Consider the following 12,328-nt stretch of genomic DNA (forward strand, 5'->3'; position numbering starts at 1 on the left):
GGTGTATGCATCACAAGTAAGAGGTGTGGCTTAGTGATTGGCAGTTGTTGGCTGTATGCATCCCAAGTAAGAGGTATGGCTTTGTGATTGGCAGTTGTTGTATGTATGCATCCCAAGTAAGAGGTGTGGCTTAGTGATTGGCAGTTGTTGGCTGTAAGCATCCCAAGTAAGAGGTATGGCTTAGTGATTGGCAGTTGTTGTCTGTATGCATCCCAAGTAAGAGGTATGGCTTAGTGATTGGCAGTTGTTGTCTGTATGCATCCCAAGTAACAGGTATGGCTTAGTGATTGGCAGTTGTTGTCTGTATGCATCCCAAGTAAGAGGTATGGCTTAGTGATTGGCAGTTATTGTCTGTATGCATCCCAAGTAACAGGTATGGCTTAGTGATTGGCAGTTGTTGTCTGTATGCATCCCAAGTAAAAGGTGTGGCTTAGTGATTGGCAGTTGTTGTCTGTATGCATCCCAAGTAAAAGGTGTGGCTTAGTGATTGGCAGTTGTTGTCTGTATGCATCCCAAGTAAGAGGTATGGCTTTGTGATTGGCAGTTGTTGGCTGTATGCATCCCAAGTAAGAGGTATGGCTTTGTGATTGGCAGTTGTTGGCTGTATGCATCCCAAGTAAGAGGTATGGCTTTGTGATTGGCAGTTGTTGTATGTATGCATCCCAAGTAAGAGGTGTGGCTTAGTGATTGGCAGTTGTTGGCTGTATGCATCCCAAGTAAGAGGTGTGGCTTTGTGATTGGCAGTTGTTGTCTGTATGCATCCCAAGTAAGAGGTATGGCTTTGTGATTGGCAGTTGTTGTCTGTATGCATCCCAAGTAAAAGGTGTGGCTTAGTGATTGGCAGTTGTTGTCTGTATGCATCCCAAGTAAAAGGTGTGGCTTAGTGATTGGCAGTTGTTGGCTGTATGCATCCCAAGTAAGAGGTATGGCTTAGTGATTGGCAGTTGTTGTCTGTATGCATCCCAAGTAAGAGGTATGGCTTTGTGATTGGCAGTTGTTGTCTGTATGCATCCCAAGTAAGAGGTATGGCTTTGTGATTGGCAGTTGTTGGGTGTATGCATCCCAAGTAAGAGGTATGGCTTTGTGATTGGCAGTTGTTGTCTGTATGCATCCCAAGTAAGAGGTATGGCTTTGTGATTGGCAGTTGTTGTCTGTATGCATCCCAAGTAAGAGGTATGGCTTTGTGATTGGCAGTTGTTGGGTGTATGCATCCCAAGTAAGAGGTATGGCTTTGTGATTGGCAGTTGTTGTCTGTATGCATCCCAAGTAAGAGGTATGGCTTTGTGATTGGCAGTTGTTGTCTGTATGCATCCCAAGTAAGAGGTATGGCTTTGTGATTGGCAGTTGTTGGGTGTATGCATCCCAAGTAAGAGGTATGGCTTTGTGATTGGCAGTTGTTGGCTGTATGCATCCCAAGTAAGAGGTATGGCTTAGTGATTGGCAGTTGTTGGGTGTATGCATCCCAAGTAAGAGGTATGGCTTTGTGATTGGCAGTTGTTGTCTGTATGCATCCCAAGTAAGAGGTATGGCTTTGTGATTGGCAGTTGTTGTCTGTATGCATCCCAAGTAAGAGGTATGGCTTTGTGATTGGCAGTTGTTGGGTGTATGCATCCCAAGTAAGAGGTATGGCTTTGTGATTGGCAGTTGTTGGCTGTATGCATCCCAAGTAAGAGGTATGGCTTAGTGATTGGCAGTTGTTGTCTGTATGCATCCCAAGTAAGAGGTATGGCTTAGTGATTGGCAGTTGTTGTCTGTATGCATCCCAAGTAAGAGGTATGGCTTAGTGATTGGCAGTTGTTGTCTGTATGCATCCCAAGTAAGAGGTATGGCTTTGTGATTGGCAGTTGTTGGGTGTATGCATCCCAAGTAAGAGGTATGGCTTTGTGATTGGCAGTTGTTGTCTGTATGCATCCCAAGTAAGAGGTATGGCTTAGTGATTGGCAGTTGTTGTCTGTATGCATCCCAAGTAAAAGGTGTGGCTTAGTGATTGGCAGTTGTTGGGTGTATGCATCCCAAGTAAGAGGTATGGCTTTGTGATTGGCAGTTGTTGGGTGTATGCATCCCAAGTAAGAGGTATGGCTTTGTGATTGGCAGTTGTTGGGTGTATGCATCCCAAGTAAGAGGTATGGCTTTGTGATTGGCAGTTGTTGGGTGTATGCATCCCAAGTAAGAGGTATGGCTTTGTGATTGGCAGTTGTTGGGTGTATGCATCCCAAGTAAGAGGTATGGCTTAGTGATTGGCAGTTGTTGTCTGTATGCATCCCAAGTAAGAGGTGTGGCTTAGTGATTGGCAGTTGCTGTCTGTATGCATCCCAAGTAAGAGGTGTGGCTTTGTGATTGGCAGTTGTTGGGTGTATGCATCCCAAGTAAGAGGTGTGGCTTAGTGATTGGCAGTTGTTGTCTGTATGCATCCCAAGTAAGAGGTATGGCTTAGTGATTGGCAGTTGTTGTCTGTATGCATCACAAGTAAAAGGTGTGGCTTAGTGATTGGCAGTTGTTGTCTGTATGCATCACAAGTAAAAGGTGTGGCTTAGTGATTGGCAGTTGTTGTATGTATGCATCCCAAGTAAGAGGTGTGGCTTAGTGATTGGCAGTTGTTGGCTGTATGCATCCCAAGTAAAAGGTGTGGCTTAGTGATTGGCAGTTGTTGGCTGTATGCATCCCAAGTAAAAGGTGTGGCTTAGTGATTGGCAGTTGTTGGCTGTATGCATCCCAAGTAAGAGGTATGGCTTTGTGATTGGCAGTTGTTGTCTGTATGCATCCCAAGTAAGAGGTATGGCTTTGTGATTGGCAGTTGTTGGCTGTATGCATCCCAAGTAAAAGGTATGGCTTAGTGATTGGCAGTTGTTGGGTGTATGCATCACAAGTAAAAGGTGTGGCTTAGTGATTGGCAGTTGTTGTCTGTATGCATCCCAAGTAAGAGGTGTGGCTTAGTGATTGGCAGTTGTTGGCTGTATGCATCCCAAGTAAGAGGTGTGGCTTAGTGATTGGCAGTTGTTGTCTGTATGCATCCCAAGTAAGAGGTGTGGCTTTGTGATTGGCAGTTGTTGTCTGTATGCATCCCAAGTAAGAGGTATGGCTTAGTGATTGGCAGTTGTTGTCTGTATGCATCACAAGTAAAAGGTGTGGCTTAGTGATTGGCAGTTGTTGGCTGTATGCATCCCAAGTAAAAGGTATGGCGTAGTGATTGGCAGTTGTTGGGTGTATGCATCACAAGTAAAAGGTGTGGCTTAGTGATTGGCAGTTGTTGTCTGTATGCATCCCAAGTAAGAGGTGTGGCTTAGTGATTGGCAGTTGTTGTCTGTATGCATCCCACGTAACAGGTGTGGCTTAGTGATTGGCAGTTGTTGGTTGTTTGCATCCCAAGTAAGAGGTGTAGTGTTATCATTGACAGTTGATGGCTTTATGAATCACATACGAGAGTGGTGGCTTTGTTATGTAGAAATAATTGTATGTGAATAGGTACCAAATAATGTCTAGCTCATTTTTATTGAAAACATATAAATTCCCAGATCCAAAAAACTAAAGAGAACTTTCATTTTTTTTCCATGAAAGATAATGATTTGGTCAAAAGTATTATTCATGAACATTTTTACATGCCTGGATTTGTCAACAGACCACCTGTTACAAGAACCATAGTACACTACTACAAAGCAATCACAATAAGTACTACTATACTATAAGTGCTTTCCAAAAAAAAAAAAGTGCTATTATTGATCCAAAGCTGACTGTGTACATTGATTATCATTACAACATGGTTGTACAATATATAGATATTCTTTTAATTGGAAGAGATGAGACCTTGTGTACAATGCAGGTCGATGTGACAGCATTGAATCATGTCACGTTTTTAATAAGTAATGAAATAAATACACTTTGCCGATCTGTTCTCTTCCATCATTATCCACTTATGTATGACCATCTAACTTAACTACAGACATCGCTAAACAACACTGAAGTTTGCAATCTATACCAGAGATTATTTATAACTCAGACCAATTATTTACCGGAATGAATGCCATCCTTTGAGACAACCAAATAAGAACTCACTTTCTGACTAAAGGTAATACATCATGATTAAACCTTTCATCCATCGTTGTTTAAGGCAATGTTTTGTTTCGCATTTTCTTCAACTTCATTGCAAATTCTGGACTAAACAGATTTTGATACAAATTTCAAAGATTTTGGTCAACGTTTTGGTTGGAAACTAAACAGGTTAGCAGAATGTTTGTGTGTGAATGTGACAAAATTGATAATGATAATAAAAAAGTTAAACTGTACCTAATGGTTAGACTGAACAATCGAGAGAAGATTTTTTCAAACAAAATGTAATAATGTACAAATTTGCAAGGTCAGTGCTCACTCCTTTCAAATATATGAATCAGAGACTCACTTACTTAAAACAATTACTCAGTTATGTTATTGTAAATTAATGGTATTAATCACACTTAATTTTTGTAATTACATATAGTGCAAGTGTCACTAGGAGGTCATGTGCCAAGGACAAGCCAATCAGCTGATACAATATACTTGTATAATCTGCAATTTTTAAGATGCACAAAGTGGAAGCCATTTTATCCAGAGCACAAAGGTGATAACAACATTTTTACCAGAAATGCCAAAAATTTCTTCCTATCAAAAAATTGAAGATATCTTCACGAAATTAACAAATCTGAGAGAGGTCCAGCTCAGGTACCTACGGTATACATTCAATATTGAAGGTATAAGACTTTTGGTCTACAAGAAAAATCGAAAATATAACTTTTACCAAAAAATGACAAAAATTTAAATATTTAATGAAATGACAAGTCAAGCTAAAAAACCGAGCTAAAAAGTTTGAGTAAATTTTGTTGCAACAACAGGATTGTCAATGACAGGAAAGCACCTCATCAACAGACATTGTGTCTGCACCATCTGCAGATTCTTTTAAATATATTTTGGAAAGTGAGGAAGTAGTCTTTGTACATGTGCCAGTTTTCCACGTGATGTACACTCACATCAAGTTTTCAGAAAGACACTTGCGATTTTTGTCCAGACCCACCTTCTGAACTTCTACTGTTGTATCAGTTATACAGTATAATAATTATAAAAGCTGTGTGGGCTAATTTGCATATAATTAGCATAACACTACCTAAGTAACTTATTAAATTATACATTTGAGTTAAAGTGCAATCCGGATAACCGTCAATGAATCAAAGCAAAATGTTAAATAAGATTTGCCTAAGACCATCCAAGTCACTCTTTAAATTATTCATTATTACATATTAAAGTAAGTTATTACAATCACAAGAACCAACAATGAGCCATGATACCTAAATATGGCACTATGGCAACTGAAAGTCTTCAACTCGATCCTGTAAAAACACCTGCACCTGCAGCACTTCACCAACACCCCCCTAAAGTAACATATGTTATTAAAAGAAGATCCAACAGTAGCTTTAGTGTCCCTTTAGTCCACCTGCACATGAAAAAATTCCCTGAAAATGATCAAAAATACATTTTCTCCAAGTTTGAAAAATATTACTTGTCCATCACTGTTAAATTATTAACAAATGAACATGTTCATATTTTCATATAAACAAACACAAAATAAAAGTTTTGCAGAAAGACAAGTTGACAAATAAACAAGCAGCCTGTTGGCTGAGATAGCTCCACATTAGAAAATGAACAATATGTATAGTACATTGTATCAAAGCAATCAGACTTGCTGTTTTCAACAAGAATTTGAAAATATCACTTTTTACAAAAATGACAAAAATATTCATCAAAATTAGATAATTGAAGATATTATCACAAGATGAACAAATCTGAGAGAGGTCTACCTGAGGTACCTATATGTATAACATAAAAGCAATCAGACTTGTGATTTTTTAACAAGAAGTCGAAAATATCACTTTTTACCGAAAATAACAAAAATATTCATTAAAATTAGATAATTGAAGATATCATTACAATATGAACCAAATCTGAGAGAGGTCTACCTGCAGTACCTATATATATAATGTCAAAGCAATCATATTTCTGGTTTTCAACACGAAGTTGAAAATATCACTTTTACCAAAAATATTCATCAAAATTAGAAAATTAGAGATATCATCACAAAATGAACAAATCTAAAAGAGTTACATATACACCAAGTATCAAAGCAATAAGAATTCTAGTTTTCAAGAAGAAGTTGAAAATGTAAAAATATGGGTTAAAATATGCACTTTTTGGTATAAATTCAATTAAGGAAATACTATTACAATAATATCTAACTACATATACCCCTCCCATTCACCATGAACATTAACTATTGTGAAATAAATTATCTGGATATAAATATACCCTTCCTATTCACTATGGACATTAACTATTGTGAAATAAATTATCTGGATATAAATATACCCTTCCTATTCACTATGAACATTAACTATTGTGAAATAAATTATCTGGATATAAATATACCCTTCCTATTCACTATGGACATTACTATTGTGAAATAATTTATCTGGATATTAATATACCCTTCCTATTCACTATGGACATTAACTATTGTGAAATAAATTATCTGGATATAAATATACCCTTTCTATTCACTATGGACATTAACTATTGTGAAATAAATGAACTGGATATAAATATACCCTTTCTATTCACTATGGACATTAACTATTGTGAAATAAATTATCTGGATATAAATATACCCTTCCTAGTCACTATCATGGACATTAACTATTGTGAAATAAATGAACTGGATATAAATATACCCTTCCTATTCACTATGGACATTAACTATTGTGAAATAAATTATCTGGATATAAATATACCCTTTCTATTCACTATGGACATTAACTATTGTGAAATAAATTATCTGGATATAAATATACCCTTCCTAGTCACTATCATGGACATTAACTATTGTGAAATAAATGAACTGGATATAAATATACCCTTCCTATTCACTATGGACATTAACTATTGTGAAATAAATTATCTGGATATAAATATACCCTTCCTATTCACTATGGACATTAACTATTGTGAAATAAATGAACTGGATATAAATATACCATTTCTATTCACTATGGACATTAACTATTGTGAAATAAATTATCTGGATATAAATACACCCTTTCTATTCACTATGAACATTAACTATTGTGAAATAAATGATCTGGATATAAATACACCCTTTCTATTCACTATGAACATTAACTATTGTGAAATAAATGATCTGGATATAAATACACCCTTTCTATTCACTATGAACATTAACTATTGTGAAATAAATGAACTGGATATAAATATACCCTTTCTATTCACTATGAACATTAACTATTGTGAAATAAATGATCTGGATATAAATACACCCTTTCTATTCACTATGAACATTAACTATTGTGAAATAAATGAACTGGATATAAATATACCCTTTCTATTCACTATGGACATTAACTATTGTGAAATAAATTATCTGGATATAAATATACCCTTCCTAGTCACTATCATGGACATTAACTATTGTGAAATAAATGAACTGGATATAAATATACCCTTCCTATTCACTATGGACATTAACTATTGTGAAATAAATTATCTGGATATAAATATACCCTTTCTATTCACTATGGACATTAACTATTGTGAAATAAATTATCTGGATATAAATATACCCTTCCTAGTCACTATCATGGACATTAACTATTGTGAAATAAATGAACTGGATATAAATATACCCTTCCTATTCACTATGGACATTAACTATTGTGAAATAAATTATCTGGATATAAATATACCCTTCCTATTCACTATGGACATTAACTATTGTGAAATAAATGAACTGGATATAGATATACCATTTCTATTCACTATGGACATTAACTATTGTGAAATAAATTATCTGGATATAAATACACCCTTTCTATTCACTATGAACATTAACTATTGTGAAATAAATGATCTGGATATAAATACACCCTTTCTATTCACTATGAACATTAACTATTGTGAAATAAATGATCTGGATATAAATACACCCTTTCTATTCACTATGAACATTAACTATTGTGAAATAAATGAACTGGATATAAATATACCCTTTCTATTCACTATGAACATTAACTATTGTGAAATAAATGATCTGGATATAAATACACCCTTTCTATTCACTATGAACATTAACTATTGTGAAATAAATGAACTGGATATAAATATACCCTTCCTATTCACTATGGACATTAACTATTGTGAAATAAATTATCTGGATATAAATATACCCTTCCTATTCACTATGGACATTAACTATTGTGAAATAAATTATCTGGATATAAATATACCCTTCCTATTCACTATGGGACATTAACTATTGTGAAATAAATGAACTGGATATAAATATACCCTTCCTAGTCACTATCATGGACATTAGCTATTGTGAAATAAATGAACTGGATATAAATATACCCTTCCTATTCACTATGGACATTAACTATTGTGAAATAAATGATCTGGATATAAATATACCCTTCCTATTCACTATGAACATTAACTATTGTGAAATAAATGAACTGGATATAAATATACCCTTCCTATTCACTATGAACATTAACTAGTGTGAAATAAATGAACTGGATATAAATATACCCTTCCTATTCACTATGGACATTAACTATTGTGAAATAAATGAACTGGATATAAATATACCCTTCCTATTCACTATGAACATTAACTATTGTGAAATAAATGATCTGGATATAAATATACCCTTCCTATTTAATATGAAAATTAACTATTGTGAAATAAATGAACTGGATATAAATATACCCTTCCTATTCACTATGAACATTAACTATTGTGAAATAAATGATCTGGATATAAATATACCCTTCCTATTTAATATGAAAATTAACTATTGTGAAATAAATGATCTGGATATAAATATACCCTTCCTATTTAATATGAAAATTAACTATTGTGAAATAAATGATCTGGATATAAATATACATTAACAAGATAACCTGCATTTTGAAAGAAAAAATTAATACTGAAAATTAAAAATGAACCAAAAGATAGCAGTCTATCTGCTGGTAGTGTTCCACATACAGACTGATAACTGGGTAGCACATTAAATTCCCATAAAGCAATTATGATATGAAAACAATCATACGGTTTATCATGCAATCACACAGAGTTGATAAACATTTCAAAGTTTGGTACATTGTGTAACCCTAACATTCAAGAGTCAGCTCGCCTGTCCTGTCTAACCGCACAACTTTAAAATCAAAAAGGATAACAATTACTCTAGATCAAATATTGGAACATCAGTGTGTTATAGTCTTGTGCCATATGGAGCATATCTTACTTCACTTTCTGAGTAGCCCTCTACAGTTAAGCAGAATATATACACCTATATTGGCTAATATACACCTATATGGGCTAATATACACCTATATGGGCTAATATACACCTATATGGGCTAATATACACCTATATGGGCTAATATACACCTATATGGGCTAATATACAAATTTGGATGTTCGTTTGCAGAACACAAAATTACTGGAAAAGGGAAAAGTTCAAATTTTAAATGTGGGTCCAATATAAGTCTTTGAGATATTTTCCTTCACACTGAAACTATTTTTTATCTAGCACAACTGTTCAAAGCAAAACTATGTGTTCCCCTTTGAAAGAGGGTCAAAAGTCGAGCCTTCCGAGTCTATTACATGTAAATTACCCACAGCCACTACAAGTTCAAAGGTCACTGAACACTGACACTGCATTACACTACACTGCAACATACACAAAGTGGAAAAAAAACAGGCATAGACCTCATAGAAGAGGTCTATGCTAGAATTTAACAGGAATTCAGTTTTTTTCATGAAGGGTACAATCTTTGGCTCAGGCTTTTATAACACTTCACAAATTGAGTGAAATACAAACCGACAGACATTCTTGAAACTATTTATATTCAAAGTGGAATCAGCAGGTCTACTTAAGTTAGGTTGAAATTGGTGAAGCATGACAGAGAGAGTGACCAGGGTGCAATTTTCATGGCATTGCTCAACAGTAAAGTGAAGGAAATGAATTCCAGTGTAGAGTGACTTGACTACAGTGGCTGCATAATAATTACGCAGTTGATGTGACAGAAAAGCCGTCAAAATACTACCTTTGGAATAGGGGTCAAATTCCGCCATGTGAAAAGCTATAAATATCATTTACAGTTTGACATGATATGCATCGTGCATGACATAAAATAGGCAGGCGTGTGTTAGTCACCTGTTCTAAGCAATACACATGGACAGCATCTGTCAATTATACACTCAAAAAAAAAAACTATTTCTGTCAATTTTATGTTTTCATTAAATTTTTCATTACAGCCTTTATAAAGTCATTTGCATAGAAAAGAGATTACATTTCCTGTTCATCACACCTTCCCTAATGCATGTTGGCACATAACTGTTGCTTTCAAAAGGTGGTCGGTGTTGTAACACGATATGTGACAAACAAAAAGCATGTAAAATACATTTTTTACACAAAATTCAAATGTGACGACAATCACCCTTTTAAAGAAAGTTTGATCAGATCAGTATCCGGTGTATGTGGTAAAACATTAGTCCTAAACCAACATGTATGCAATGTATGACGACAATCCCCATGAATGCATACTGATAACTATTCCTGGTAGGAAAAATAACTTTAGCTTAATTTTCATTCAATACTTTTTTTAATAACCAAATTTTGGATTGAACTGGCTATTTACTGTAAACGCTTTAATTTTCACCTCCATCAATATCATACGAGATAACGGCATTAGTGCTGATGAATTTTCACAATGCTAACTCTGGCTTGTCATAAAAAGACTGTTTATCGCTACAAAATTCCGCAAAGCGAATCACGGTACATACAGTACAGTTTTGGTATCTAACAGCGACAATAAGCAATTCAGAGAAAAATAGAATAAAGCAGCAAGAGAAAAAAACAAGCGAAAATATTAAGATGTAATATGACTAAGTTGATTCTACCATAGAGTTGTAAGAGAATATAAAATGAGTTCATTTAAAAAAGATATTAAAGAAGCAACTCACATTCCAAACTGTATTAAAATTTAATGGCACAATGTCAGGTTAATAGCACTCGAAAAAAAAGCACTAATAGAAAAAATGACCTATTTAGAGTACTTGAAAAAAAAAGACAACCTTGTGCAATCGTTTTAGTGTGGTACATGGGAAAAAAGTGCAAGAAAGTGTAAGACGGGTGTAACATTAATATTACAAACTACCATGTGGTATCATGAAGACACCATAAAAGCTCCTAGATGTTGACACCTCCAGAGAGTTGCCTCTCAATACAAGAACACACGATTAGGATTCAGCAGGTGTCAGATACCATTAATATTCATTGTTTCTGGCCTTATCTCAATGGCTACGCTTGATAGAATACTGATGAGGCAATCAATGCGTTATTGATCTTGAATTGTCTACCTAAATACTGATTGTAATCTATACATCTGCCTATGGTATTTAGCTCTGGGTTTTTTCTCATCAATGTGATTCGTTGCCTTCACCCATTATCTATGATGTCAGAAAAAGTCATTATTTTGTTCCAAAAAGTGATCACAACTATGGATTGACTTAATTGAACTTGATTTTTACTGCCACCGGCTTACAAGCAGGAAATTGAAGCTGTTTTTTATTTCCAAGGCTATAGTTTCCCATTATAGCTTGAGAGAAATTCTCAATTTAACTCTTCAGGAGAAACGAAAAAACAAGGTTGTAGGCTTATAACATTATAACTGTATAATGTAAATAAAAAAAATAATGGTGAAGAGGAAAAGATGAAACAAGGGGAATTGATAAATCTTAAGCGAACACTTACGCGAATATTCAGTTCTACAATTCTAGGTCTGCTGAATGTATTCTTACTGAAACAGACTACCCAAATTCAAGTTTATATTTACATTGCAAAGTTTCTTTGCTGCACACAAAAATTAACAACTATGCACACACTCAAACTAAAATTAGATTCAATTATTTGATACAGTACTGTAAAACTCAAAATGTGGCAATAATTTTAACCAGAAATTTGCTCAATTGCTTATAATACATGCCATATTGTTTATTTTTAACGTACTGTTTAAGACTTGCTTGAATTAAACGATTTACAGACAGTGTCAATCACAACACAGAATAAAGAAGAAAACAAACATTAGTAATATCTGTATGGATGAACAGACATATTTTTTGATAGAAAAGAACGAAATTTCATAGAAAGTTGTGTTAAAAAAAAAAACATCAAGGTGAGAATTTAAAAAAAAACTGTAACTACATGTAATTCCTCAGTGATTATATAT

General features: G+C 34.5%; 1 protein-coding gene across 1 annotated transcript in view; it reads right to left on the bottom strand.

The window, feature by feature from the left end:
* Window positions 1–12,328, bottom strand: part of LOC100366574 (kelch domain-containing protein 10-like) — a 79,253-nt gene that overhangs the window by 65,668 nt on the left and 1,257 nt on the right. The window lies entirely within an intron of this gene.

The sequence above is a fragment of the Saccoglossus kowalevskii genome, chromosome 3 (assembly GCF_978046115.1).
Source record: "Saccoglossus kowalevskii chromosome 3, keSacKowa6.1, whole genome shotgun sequence".
NCBI lineage: Eukaryota > Metazoa > Hemichordata > Enteropneusta > Harrimaniidae > Saccoglossus > Saccoglossus kowalevskii.